This window comes from Dendrobates tinctorius, unplaced genomic scaffold (assembly GCF_039654945.1).
Source record: "Dendrobates tinctorius isolate UK_male_01 unplaced genomic scaffold, ASM3965494v1 ptg000163l, whole genome shotgun sequence".
In the NCBI taxonomy this organism is placed as follows: Eukaryota; Metazoa; Chordata; class Amphibia; order Anura; family Dendrobatidae; genus Dendrobates; species Dendrobates tinctorius.
This window is the reverse complement of record NW_027361830.1, coordinates 10,253,097-10,267,500: the sequence shown is the minus strand read 5'-3', so window position 1 is coordinate 10,267,500 and position 14,404 is coordinate 10,253,097.

Sequence of the window (14,404 nt, the reverse complement as noted above, 5' to 3'; positions counted from 1 at the left end):
TGTTATAATTTTTGTTGTTCTGCTTTCATATGGTACAGTCTTTCTTTAAATGACCTTTTTTCTTACATCTGAAACATACTCTTGTCTCTTTATTAGAGGGTTTTTTAAATTCTGTAGCTTTAAGAGCATTTCCACTGTCCTTTTCAGTAGAAGAATCATTTGTTTGTTCTTTTCTTCTCTGATATTCATCTATTAGTCTTGTTTTCACAAAATATAACGTGATGTCTTTTCCAGGTCTAATCTCTAGGGCATTTATTAAGGCTGTATATGAATCTGGTAAACTGCACAATAATATTGCTGCTACATGACTTTCTTTAATGTCTTCTCCAATAGACCTTAGCTGTGATATTACTTCCATCATTGAGAATATGTGCTTCTGCATGTCGTCATTTGCACTCAATCTCATACTGTAAAGCTTTCTTAATAGAAATAACTTGTGATTTAAAGTAGATCTTTCATATAGCTTTTTCAATGCCTCCCACATTCCTTTCGCTGTTTCTTCATTTCTTATGTGTGTTAATTGAGCATCATCCACTAATAAGCTAATGGTGGCTCTCGCTTTTCTATTCTTTCTATCCCATGTCTGATTATCTTCATCAGGTCTATCTGTAATGATTACTTTCCATAAATTATCCTTAGATAATAACATCTCTACTTTGAATTTCCATAAATGATAATTTTCACTGTTCAGCTTAGCTACTGTAAGTTTCAGCTCAGTGCGGCACATCATTTTTATATAATCTTACTTGTTTTATGAAGATATTCTTCTTTCTTCTTTAGAGTTCCTGTATATCCTGTGTGTGGTGATTCTCTGTAATGATCTCCAGTGTGTGGTCCTACAGTTCCCGGATCATAAATTCCTTTGTCCCTCTGTATCTAGATTTTTTCAGCCTCCGTTCACTGGGTTTTATCTTATCTGCCTCTCCGGTATCTTAGGTTATTGCTTGGGGTTTTCAGTGCATCTGGGATTCTGTGTTCTGGGACTATCTCCTGGGCCCATAACCTGTAGCAGAGTGTATCTTCTGAGAATCCACCGGTACACATAAGAGAACTTCACTGAGCAAGTTATCTTGAGTAAACAGTATTTACTTCATATGGATAAACATGAGATAAGAATTCAGTAGCACACAGCCCGTGCTGCTGGCATAATACACTCAAAAACGAAAGTAAAAGTAACAACAACAAGAGAGCTTCTCTCTCCACAATACAGCAAACATATAACTTCACACTATCGCCATCTGCTGTCAGGCTAGTGTAAAGTCCTCCTTTACATAAACAATAAGTCCATTTCTGTTGCATATGCCAACAGCATTTTCTCCTGTTACCCTTGTGAAAATGCAAAATTTGGGAATAAATAAAGTTTTTGTGGAAAAATTTTTTTTTATTTTTACGGCTTTACATTATAAACTTCTATAAAGCACCAGGTGGTTCAAGGGGCTCACCATGCACCTAGATAAGTTCCTTCAGGGGTCTTTTTTCCAAAATAGATTCTTTTGTGTGGGGTTTCTACTGTATAGGCACATCAGGGGCTCTCTAAATGTGACATGTGTCCGTTCTCGAGTCCAGTTAATTTTGCGCTTAAAAAGTCAAGTGGTGCTTCTTCCCTTCCAAGCCCTCCCGTGCACCCAAACAGTAGTTTGCCCCCACATATGGGGTAATGGCATGCTCAGAAGAAATTGCACAACACATTTTGGGGTCCAATTTCTCCTTTTTGGACAATTTGAGTCTAAAGTAAAATTTTGTGGAAAAAAAAAGTTAAATGTCATTTTTTCCTTCCACATTCCATTAATTCATGTGAAGCACCTGAAGAGGTAATACACTTTTTGACTGTGGATTTGAGGACTTTGAGGGGTGCAGTTTTTAGAATGGTGCCACTTTTGGGTATTTTCTGTTATATATGCCTCTCAAAGTCATTTCAAATGTGATGTGGTCCCTAAAAAAACAATTTTGTAAATTTTCCTAGAAAAATGAGAAATCGCTGGTCAACTTTTAACCCTTCTAACTTCCTAACAAAAAATTATGTTTTAAAACTTGTGCTGATGTAAAGTAGACATGTAGGAAATGTTATTTACCATATTTTTCAGACTAAAAGACACACTGGACCATAAGACGCACCTAGGTTTTAGAGATGGAATTTAGGAAAAAAAATTGAAGCAAAGAATGTGGTTATTTCTGTACTTAATATCCCCTATCCTGGTATATATGGTCCCCTCATCCCCATTCTGATACACATGGCCTCCTCATCCCTATCCTGGTATGCATGAATCCCTCATCCCTATCCTGGTATGCATCGGCCCCCCATCCCTATCCTGGTATGCATGGATACCTCATCCCTATCCTGGTATGCATTGCCCCCTCATCCCTATTCTGGTATGCATGGCCTCCCTCATCCCTATCCTGGTGTGCATGGCCCCCTCATCTTTATCTTGGTAGGAATGGTCCTCCTCAACCCTATCCTAGTAGGAATGATCATGACCGGTTCATGCAGCATTACATGAACACCCAATTCTTACACTATGGCTGGTCCAAACAATGAAAGCAATTGTTACCATCAATCTTTCGTGTCTCCCCTTTTTTCTCATAGATTGCAAGCTTGCGAGCAGGGCCCTCATCCTCTTGGTATCTGTTTTGATCTATGTTTACTATGCTGTAATGTCTATTGTCTGTACAAGTCCTCTCTATAATGTAAAGTGCTGTGGAATATGTTGGCGCTATAGATGTAAAATTATTATTATTATTGTAATGATTTCCCTCATCCCTATCCTGGTATGCAGGGCCCCCATCTCGTCCTAGTATACATTGCCCCATCTCTATTCTGGTATACAGCGCCCCATCCTTAACCTGGTATGATTGGCCCCCATCCCTGCCATGGAAGTGGAGAGAGGTGAACATTCATTTCTCTTAAGTAGCGCCACATGTGACCACCCAGCAGCTGCAGGAAGGCTCCGGCTGACACTGTGCGCGCTGCTGAAGAGCAATGCTCACTGCTCTCTGTGCGCACAGTCCTGGCGTGCAGAGCAGTGAGTATCCTGGCAGCTGCCCTTTGGCTTTCAAGCATTGCTTGACGTCCCTGCCATGCGCTGCTTACAAGCATAGAGCTGCTGCTGGCATTGGAACAAGATGCTGCGAGGGAGCGCTGGAAGATAAATGTAATGGGTTTTTTTATGTTTTCTGATGGGGCCATGCATACCAGGACCGGGATGGGGCCAATCATACTAAGATAGTAACTATTAAACAGAAATGAATATTCATTGCCCTCCATGCCTATGTGTGTGGAATGCAGTGAATGTTCATTTCTCTTTAGCAGCGGACACAGGAGTTATCAGCAGCAGCCGGCTCCTACCTCTGTAACCCTCTTCTCCGCCAATGCCGCTCGCCCACCTCCCCAACACAGCCAGAATTGGTACATCCGGACTATAAGACGCACCCCACATATTCCTCCATATTTTTGGAGGAAAAAAGTGCGTCTTATAGTCAGAAGAATACAGTATTAACTATTTTGTGTGACATAACTCTCTGGTTTAAGGGCATAAAAATTAAAAGTTTGAAAATTGTAAAATTTTCCAAATTATTGCCAAATTTCTGATTGTTTCACAAATAAATGCAAGTGATATCAAACAAATTTTACCACTATCATGAAGTACAATATATCATGAAAAAACATTCTCAGAATCAGTGGGATTCATTGAAACGTTCCAAAGTTATTATCAAATAAATTGACACTGGATTAGAATTGTAAAATTTCACCTGGTGATGAAGGTGAAAACAGGCTTGGGGGATGAAGGGGTTAACCAGGTTTCATGGATTGCCGTTAGACCTGGTTCTGATTCCTACTAAGTGGTGTGTCTCTCTGATTTATACCACTTTTGAAAATCAAGTTGTCATGGACTATGTTTCACATTAGTGGTGTGTTTCTTCAGGACCCCTGGCCCTGACCATGTTAAAAGTTATGTCGGAGAAAAGAATGTAGTCATTATACACATTGTTTTTACTTATTATCTATTTATCTCTTTGCATTTAGTTATTTCCCTTATCCAATATTACGTTCACATAGTTGAAAATGCTAACTAAGCATGATCAGATGTGATCGGATGAGCACTGCTTACATATGGGCCTTTCCAATTTCCAAGATGGTGCATGCAAGTGCTGTACTCAGAAGTCAGGACCCATCTCTCTTTTTTGTTAGGTCTAACTTTATGGATGTAGGCAGTGCTTTTCAATAAACACTAGATTTCAATGGATACTGAACACCTTTATATACATGGCTTAAACACTTGTTTAACTGCTTGAGTTAAAGTCCTATAATTACAGTATTTTTCTAGTTCTGCTTCCATTTTTTGCTTCTACTATTCAGGTTAGGCATAGACTGGGAAGCCTTGCATCTCCATTTGCTGTTTTTTGATTTATAGCTGGTACTGCTTTTTTCCTTTTTGTAGATTGATAGGTAGATAGACACTGATGCATAAACACCAAGCTATTTTATCTGATGGTGGAGCCAAAGTTTCAGAAAAGAAATTTCTGTACCCTAACACACAGAAAATGTTATTTGCATCTGTGTATTTACTGTGCACTGTATGATAGCTAGCCGGTAATTGTGCATTGGTGATCTAGGCAATATATTATAAATAGACATTCATTATTGTCACGAAGTCTAATTTATAGGTTTATGAGCAATTTAGGATTCAAAGCATTGCTTATTTGTATAGACGCTGGCAAGACACTTAGCTTACCGCAGAAAATAAGACATTTTAGTAAAATATGCATCATCACACAAATATGTCTAATCAATTTGATTTAACGTACTGTAAATTGACATATATTTTCTACATAGACTGTATTATAGGATAGACCTAGATTACTTTCTCTGATAATAGATTGCCAAAAAGAAAGCAAATAATATATTAGTACTTTTCATATCTTATACACATTGTTTATATTTTTTGAGGAATTGATTGTTGAATGTGTAGAATTTGTTTATAACAGATTATTAAAATAATAAAAATATAAACGCGCAATTTCTACCCCAAAATACATTACGTATAATTTTTTAAAAGCTTGTTACTAGTTCTGAATAAATTGCCCTATAACAACATGACCATGGTCTTATTGCTGCATCCCACCTTTTATTTCTGAAAATATAAAATGTGACAACTCACCTGCTGTGGACATCACTAGGCCAACACATGACCTTTCTCACCAATGGCTGCATTTCCTAAAATAAAAGCAGACCCTATGTGACATTCATCTTTCTTTCTCATTCTTCTCTAACCCATGTCTTCTCCACAATCTCCTTCCCTGCAGGTAGTATTTCTTTCAAACTTTCCAGAAAGTACAAAAGAGTATGACTGGAGTTTGGAAAACAAGAACAAGTCATTCAAATTATTTTTATTAAGTGTAACCTGTCACCTTCAAAACACTATTTACTTGCAGATAAAGTGGCAATCTGCAGGTTTAATAGCATTTTGCTGTATTAATAGTAGCACGGCTACAGGGAGAAAATGTACGTAGACTCTCCCTGCATGTACTCTTTTCTAGTCATAGAGAGCTTCATCAGTCACCGCTCGCTACACAGTTATCACTCTCCCTGCACCTTCAGTGACAGTCAGCTGTGCAGTGTTTAATGTTGGGAAACAGTGTTTTATATCTAGAATTAAAAGGGTTGTTCTTAAAAAAAAAACTAATATGAAATCTAGTCTGACATATTGGCTAAAGGGAACCTAGTCCAGTACAAAAAGAGAAAAGACCATGCATAGAGATAGGATCACCACACAGGATACCAATAAGTACAAAAAATATATATTTTTATTGCTAACAAAAGCCAGAAAACAACACACAATTAAAAACATTTAAAAACCCGGCTAAGGGTAAGACATGAATGCTCCAACAAGCATCAGAATATCATATTCAATATTTAGTAATTTTATAACCACTGGCTGCTTATAGTTAATATTGCACAAAAAAGATATCACATAGACATTCTGCTAGCACAGTACCATAAATAAATAACTGAGGGAAAATACAACCCCTGTTCTCAAAAAGATAATATGCATAAAGATTTGAGCCTAACAAACACCATATATAATTATCATTAAACCCAGAGAACAAAATAGCATATATGCATATTGAGGGAGCGGTTAACCTAAGTGGAGGTTAAACAAGCTGAATACATCATACTACAAAAGTCCAGACAGAGAAACAGGTCAGTCGCCCCGTCATCTAGATAGCAGCAATGCGGCCAAAGTGGTATAAGGAGACCATAAAGGAGACCCACGCGTTCCGACACTCACGGTGTCTTTCTCAAAGTGAGCATAACCGGCTCTGTTGTGCCTATCAATTTAAAGTTATGCAATTAATTATGATTCTTACCAGCTGGCAGCCTGTGGTAAAGGCAGACATGTGAGCTCCCGGTGGCCGGCGGTGAGCCACCCGGAACTACTCAATACTGGAGGTCAGGGAATGCACTGCACTTGCGCACATAATGTATCAAGACGGAGGTCCCAAATAGGGAAAGAAGACATGCACAGTGTGCACCCGTCCAACAGATGTGTACTACGCTTGCACGCATGTTATATCAAGCGGAGGTCACAGATGAAGAGAAAGGACATGCGCAGTGTCTCGTCCACAGATGTTCCTGGCAATGTTACGGCCACTAAAGCTACTGCGCATGAGCATCGAAATGGACGAGCGCTACCTAAAAAATATGCTAGCACAAATAGATAAAGATGCTAACACACCTGTGCTTAACTTGTATCCAACATGTTCCAAATAACCATAATACACATATGCAATACCTAACCCATATTACCCAAAGTCGGCAATGTAAATTTATAGCGCATGCGCGGTATGCATAATAAGGATTACCAATTTCACCCTGATGTATATAAGATTTACTGGTAATAGAGTATAGCTCTAAATGGATCATAATACATTATACAAACACAATTTCAATATAGTATAACTAGTTACAGCGATCAATTTAGATTTATAGCACATGCGCAAAACTCCACGGAACAAACGCCAAATGACGCCCCATTCTCCACGGGCAAATTGCCCATATCAATGCTGCCTCATTAGTAAAAACAAATGGAAAAAGGCTAAGATACACAGGTGTAAATCTGATTATACACGGCCACAGAGTGTAAAGCATTGATTATATTTTTAGATTTTTTGAGGATCCAAAAAGTTTTACTACATATGCGGTGGATATACAGACAACCACAGACTGAATTTCTAGAAAAAGTTGCTGACACATAAGAACTTATTAGACATGATAATAACCATTCATATGTAATAGACTAATTTAAAGAGTTATTGGGCTCCCAAAAAAGAAATTGGTTATAGTACGCAGGATTTTAAACAATGATAGTGGCGAAACATTATGCTAGCACCATCTCCATGTGAATATTACCATATAAACCCAACAGATATCATATCCAATAAAGATATTATAGTTGGTTGAAAAAATTGTTGATCTTTAGAGTTAGAAGGGGTATTAGTTATTAAAAATCCTCTTTTGGTACACATTAAGTCCCTGCATGTAGACAGCTGCATGTCATTCAAAAAATTCCAGATAGAGATAAGGTAATAAAGATGCACAGTCAATATGTATAATATTTATAGCACAGTACTGCTTCAAGTACTGTAGCGAAACCTTATGCAAATATACCCTTATAAACCACATAGATATCATATCCAATAAAGATGTTATAGTTGATTGAAAAAATGTTGGTCTTTAGAGTAGAGAGGGGTATTGGTTATTAAAAATCCTCTTTTAGTAATCATTAAGTCCCTACATATAGAAAGCTGCATGTCATTCAAAGAATTCCAGATAGAGATAAAGGAATAAAAAAAGAAAAAAAAATGTACAGTCAATATGTATGATATTTGTAATACAATCTACTTCCCGAAAGAAAAATGCCTCCAACATGATCCCGCTTCAAGTACTGTAGCTTGACCAAACTTGATAAAGATACCTAAAAGAAAAGAGGAGGGGAGGGAAAAAGAATTTGTATAAGGAAATGGGAATAAGAAAATTAAAGACGGAGGGTTGCCGTATACCAATCCAACAGAGATGATATATCCAAAGGTAATTCGTAGTTATATTCTGCGCTGCCGCAGGGACAAATTCCAAGAGATTGTTGTAGGATTGCAGTGGTTTTATTCAACGTGTTTCAGGGGTCTCATGCCCCCTTCATCAGGAAATACCACACAGTACATACAGGCATCACATACATAAATAGTTTTGAGAGGACGCTGGATTTCAAAAAAATGAGCGCCAACAAGTCAGATGTTGCAGTGTCAAAGTTCAATGACATCACATAGTTAACAATTCAAGTGCTACACTTAAGATCCTTTTATAATATATTTTTTTAACCCACTCGTTCTTTTCATATATAAAAATAATTATATATTTTTTAAATTATCACAGTTCAACTTAAATTTTTCTATGTTTTTTATTGGCAAATAATTAAAATTATGTTTTTATTTCACATTTACTATAAAGATTGCAATTTTTTTTTCCTGAGAAAAAGTAGCTTGCTGGTTCCACATGGTATTCAATTTGTAAGATCTCCACCCTTGAACTGGAATAACTTTTTTTTTACAGGTTCTTGTCCATTTGAGTAGATATCCGGTCTTTTCTTTTTTTTTTTTTTTTGTTTTCTTTTTCCTCTGTCAAAACCGTAAACCGGACTTATTTCCTGGTAACGCAAGATAAATCAACAGTCTTTTATACTATGCATATCTTTGTAATATATTCCACTTGAATTGTTAACTATGTGATGTCATTGAACTTTGACACTGTTAGGAACGACGGAACGCACTAAATAAAAATAATAATAAAGTACGTTCGCCGCTCGGGGTCCACCGTGCAGTAGGTGATATAACCGCTGCTAAGTGGTGGCAGGAGCAATATGGTGGGAATGCGCACAGGGTTAAACATCACCCAGGTGCGCAGAGCAAACTCTGTTAAGTCACAGAGATGCCAAATAAACACAAATATACTGACCGAGCCTGTTCAGGTCACAGTACTCTGTAAAAAATACACACACGGTATCAGGTCACAGGAGTAGCCCAAGACGGTGGCACTACGTCCATCTAGACATCCATCCTCATACACACAGCAGCAAGTAAGTCTATACTAGCGCATGGCGAAACAGCCATGCGCGCCTTTTACAGCAGCCGGGACCTTCCACAAGCCTCCAGATCTCTGAGATGGACCAAAGAGATCTGAAGCAGGACCTGAGCACATGACTCCCGATCTCCAATAGGAGATTGTCCCATGAGCATGCTCAGTAGGAGGACAGAAGGACTTAGCGTCGGGAGAGATTTGCTGCAAGGCAATCTGCTCTGCAATCTCCTCTGCAGTAGATAAACAGCAGGAGACTGCAGAATGTGAGGGTCTGGATCCCTGCGGAGTAAACGCAGAAATCCGATGCCTAACATTACCCCCCCTCCCAGGGCCCCCTCCTCAATGAGCTTTCTGATCCACCAACTTGTGCCCATCAGAGATATAGGCTTCAGACTCATCCAAAGGCAAGTCTGATGTCCCGGTAGGTGACAGAAAGACCCGGGACAAATGGAAGGCTTCAGGGGCGACAAGATTGCCAGGTTTGAGAAGGGACCCGTGGGAGACAACAGGAGCAGAAGTTAAAGTGGAACGCCACCGTGTGTCGGCAGGCATCTCCACCCTTCGTTTAAGGAGGCTATTCCAAGCACAAAAGGCGCAGGCCCGAATAGATTTTTTAACATCCAGAGCCCTGTGCCGCCACCAGTAAGACCCTGACAGGAATTTTGTGGTCTGCATATAGCCACAGTGACCACCCCTCCTGGACGCGTGTGCCCACACGAGCACCTTCGGCCGAAGGCGGGGAGGAACAAGGGTCTTGCCTGGCGGCACAGAAATTGGCTATTGTGGGGCACTGTTGCTCTGAGACACAGCGTGTTGACAAGAATGACCACAACTGCAGTCTGGTGCCGGATGCACCTGGAGAACGGCACGAGACACCTCCATGGGCTCTAGGGTTGGAACCTCTGGCTCGGGTAGTTCCAGAGGCTCAAAAAAATTAGGAGCCGAAGTAACCATCCGTTTGGATTGAGCACGCACCATACCACGCTACGAAAAATGGAGGTCAATGCGGGTGGAAATGGCAATCAACTCTTCCAAACTTGCAGGAACCTCTCTGGTAGAGAGAGCATCTTTAACATGCTCCGCCAAACCTCTCCAAAACACAGGGATGAGGGCTTTATCGGACCACTCCTGCTCGGAAGCCAGTGTCCGAAAACGGACGACATACTGACTAACCGAGAGAGAACCTTGAGTCAAATCTAGAAGCTGAAGAGAGGTGTCATGCGTGACCTGTGGACCGAGGAAGACCTGCTTAATTGCTGTTAGAAAGTGAGCAGCAGACCGAACCTCTGGGTCATCACTCTCCCGTAATGGCGTAGCCCACTCCAACGCCTTGCCCGACAGTAGGGAAACAATAAACCCCACCTTGGCCCCTTCTGTAGGGAATCGCGCAGCCAGTAGCTCCAGCTGAATAGAGCACTGACTGATGAAACCCCTACAGGAGGCACAATCACCAGAAAATTTATCGGGCAACGGGAGGCGGGTAACTGTCGGAGCGAGGGAGGACGTGGACATACGGGAAACCGCGTCTGTGATTGCCTTTACAGCAGTTTTGGTGGATTGTGCAGCTGAGAGAGCCCTCTCAAGAGTGGCCAACCGGCCCTCAAGCTGCCAAATACAATGTAACAATTGCTGCTGTTCTGCCATCACTAGCCAGACCCTGGCGCTAGTATAATGTTAGGAACGTTGGAACGCACTAAATAAAAATAATAATAAAGTGCGTTTGCCGCGCTCGGGGTCCACCATGCAGTAGGTGATATAACCGCTGCTAAGTGGTGGCAGGAGCAATAAGGCGGGAATGCGCACAGGGTTAAACGCCACCCAGGTGCGCAGAGCAATCTCTGTTAAGTCACAGAGATGCCAAATAAACACAAATACACAGACCAAGCCTGTTGAGTTCACAGTACTTAGTAAAAAATACACACACGGTATCAGGTCACAGGAGTAGCCCAAGATGGTGGCACTACATCCATCTAGACCTACCGTGTGTGCGGCGTTGCAGCTGCAGAAGCTAAGGAGAGCTGCTACTGCAGCGCGGCATGGACACTGCCGCTAAACGAAAAAGATATGACGCAAGCGCAATGTCGGACGCTAGCAGCTGTAGATGTTGCAGCAGAGGAGTGCTGGCCCTGATTCTAACTCAGTCCCTGACCACATACATAAAATCAGAGGGAAGGGGTTTTATAATGAGTCATTCACCAGAATCATACATCCGTCGTCATACACACAGCAGCAAGTAAGCCATGCGCGCCTTTTATAGCAGCCGGGACCTTCTGCAAGCCTCCAGATCTCTGAGATGGACCAATGAGATCTGGAGCGGGACCTGAGCACATGACTCCCGATCTCCAATGGGAGAACGTCCCATGAGCATGCTGCAAGGCAATCTCCTCTGCAATCTCCTCTGCAGTAGATAAACAGCAGGAGACTGTAGAATGTGAGGGTCTGGATCCCTGCGGAGTAAACGCAGAAATCCGACGCCTAACAGACACTGCATCACCTGACTTGTTGGCGCTCATTTTTTTGAAATCCAGTGTCCTCTCAATACTATTTATGTATGTGATGCCTGTATGTACTGTGTGGTATTTCCTGATGAAGGGGGCATGAGACCCCTTAAACGTGTTGAATAAAACCACTGCAATCCTACAACAATCTCCTGGAATTTGTCCCAGCGGCAGCGCGGAATAGAACTACAAATTCTCTTTGGATATATAATTTCTTCTGGTCAATGAGGACCTGTAGATCTGCAGCAGCCGCTACCTACATGCTCTTATCTCATCCTAACCAGGGGAGCAAAGTTCATGATATACTCTATCCTTTGTAACGTGGATAAGACCCTATTGCGCTTTTTGTCTCCCTCCCTTCATTTGCAATAATCCAACAGAGAGACACAGGCATCTATGTTCTCCTGTAGAGCCCTGTATACAGCAGTTCCTCATTCAGAACACCCGGTGATAAACAGCCCAGATCAAATATCCATCTGGCTTCTCGTCTGAGAAATTCATCTGTTACATTGCCTCCCCTTATGTTGGTACGAATTTCCTCTAGGCCCATAACCCTAAGGGAATCAGGAGAGCCCCCGTGGATGTCCAAAAAATGGGCAGCCACTGAGGTGATAGATTTACCTTTAGCCCTATCGGATTTGGCTGTTGATATGTTCGATAGGCGATGCTGCGTTCTGCGCCATAAATCTTGCGTCGTCTGCCCAATGTAGATTTTCTTACACCCACAGGCCAGAGCGTAAACCAGATTACGGGATCGACAATTGAAGTACACCTTTGAATGTAGCTGTACGGGCAGATGAAGCAGTGAGACACCCCGATTTGAAATTATCAATGGGCAAACAGAACAGCCCCCACACAGGAACAAACCTCTATTGTCATGGCCTGTTCTTAGTTTTATGACTGAGTGTCTATAGTGACTATTTAATAGATAGTCCTTAAGATACTTCGCCCTTCTAGCCACCATTTTGGGCTGTTCACCAACAAAAGGCCGTAACTTGGGTTTGCTCAAAAGTATTCCCCAATTGTTCCCAAGAATCCAGTGTACATCATTCCACTGGTTATTGAACCTTGTGATCAAACTGATCCTATTTGGTGCTGTTCTTATCTGTGGTCTCAAGCATCCTCCCTGGATTTGTTTATTGAGAATTCAAAGGCTCCTGATATGATTTTCCTCGGGTATCCCCATTCATGGAACCTTTTAGTGAGTTGACGAGATTCATTGATGAAGTCTTCGGTACGGCTGCAGTTCCTCCAAAGTCGTAGGAATTGTCCCTTCGGGATTCCTTTCCGCAAGTGCGCTGGGTGGAAACTATCAAAGTGCAGCACATTATTTGTGGCTGTATCTTTCCGGAATAGGGTAGTGACAATATGATTTTGACAAATCCGTAATTTCAGGTCCAGCATTCTGTAATGGTGTAGATAAGCCCCCAATGTAACCTGAAAGATAAGAAAAATGAGTTATATTATACTCACTGGGGGGCGGTCCGTGTTGTGAGTTCATTTTCCCCTTCACTACTGAGGCCCGAGGAACTCCCTCTTCTGGTGAAGAAAGGTAGTGAGCCTGATTGTCAAACACCTGGGGCTGATGATGATGACTGGCTGAGTGGAGTTAATGACTGGATATAAGCCTGCCGACGCCCTTCTGGCCTGCGGGTGATTTCTCTGTGGACTTCTAGGAAACCAGTCTGATTCCTGCTCATCTAAAGCTAAGATTTCTGCTTTGCCTTTTTGCATTAGTGTTTTGTTTTCCTTGCTTTTCTGGATTCTGCCATTCCCTGCTGGGGTGAGCTGAATCTCCTTTTGCCTGTTGCTCTGTCTTCAGAATATTCCTGAGTATTGACATAGCTTTTTTGAAGCCTAGCGTCTTCAGGGCCTTTTTTACTGTCAGTTTGTCGGCTCTTATTTTCATAGGGCTTTTCACGGATTGCAGACAGCAGCCTTCCTGTCCTTTACTATCTAAGCTAGCGTGGGCCCCATCTTTGCTCAGTCTATCTTTCTGTCTGTGTTTTGTTCTTTCTTCTTGCTTCACCGTCATTATATGTGGGGGGCTGCCTTTTACTTTGGGGTCTGCTCTGGGGCAGTTTAGATTTCCCTTTCTGTCTTTAGGCTATGTAGTCCTCCAGCTGTGATTGAGGGGCCTAGGGCATCGTAGGAGCCCCCCACGGCTACTGCTAGTTGTGTTGATAGGTTCAGGGGTCTGCAATCCGATAGCTGCCAACTTCTCTGGTTTTCTGGACTTAGCTAGCATTTCTATTTTTGCCTCCTACGGTGACTCAATCATAACAGAATCACCCGCCATACCGCAGATTCTAGGGTACTCAATAGCAGGAAAGAATTGTGTAAAAAAAAAAAAAAAAAAAAGTGTGTATATTTTTTCCTCTATATCTCTGAGGCCGTAGGGGGAATTTTTTTTTCTCTCAATGGAGATAAAGCAATTGTCTGATTGTGTGGAGCAGCTCGCTGCGGAAGTGCGGGGAATTTCCGCCTACCTTGCTCATTCACATGCTGCTGAACCAAAGATTCCTACACCTGATGTATTTTTTGGGGATAGGTCTAAATTTTTGAATTTCAAAAATAATTGTAAATTATTTATTGCCTTGAAGCCTAACTCGTCAGGGAGCTCCACGCAGCAGGTTAAAATTGTCATCACTTTGCTGCGTGGCGATCCCCAGGATTGGGCGTTTTCTTTGAAACCAGATGATCCTATTCTGACTAATGTGAACGCATTTTTTTCAGGCCTTGGGGTTGTTGTATGACAAACCTAATGCCATTGATC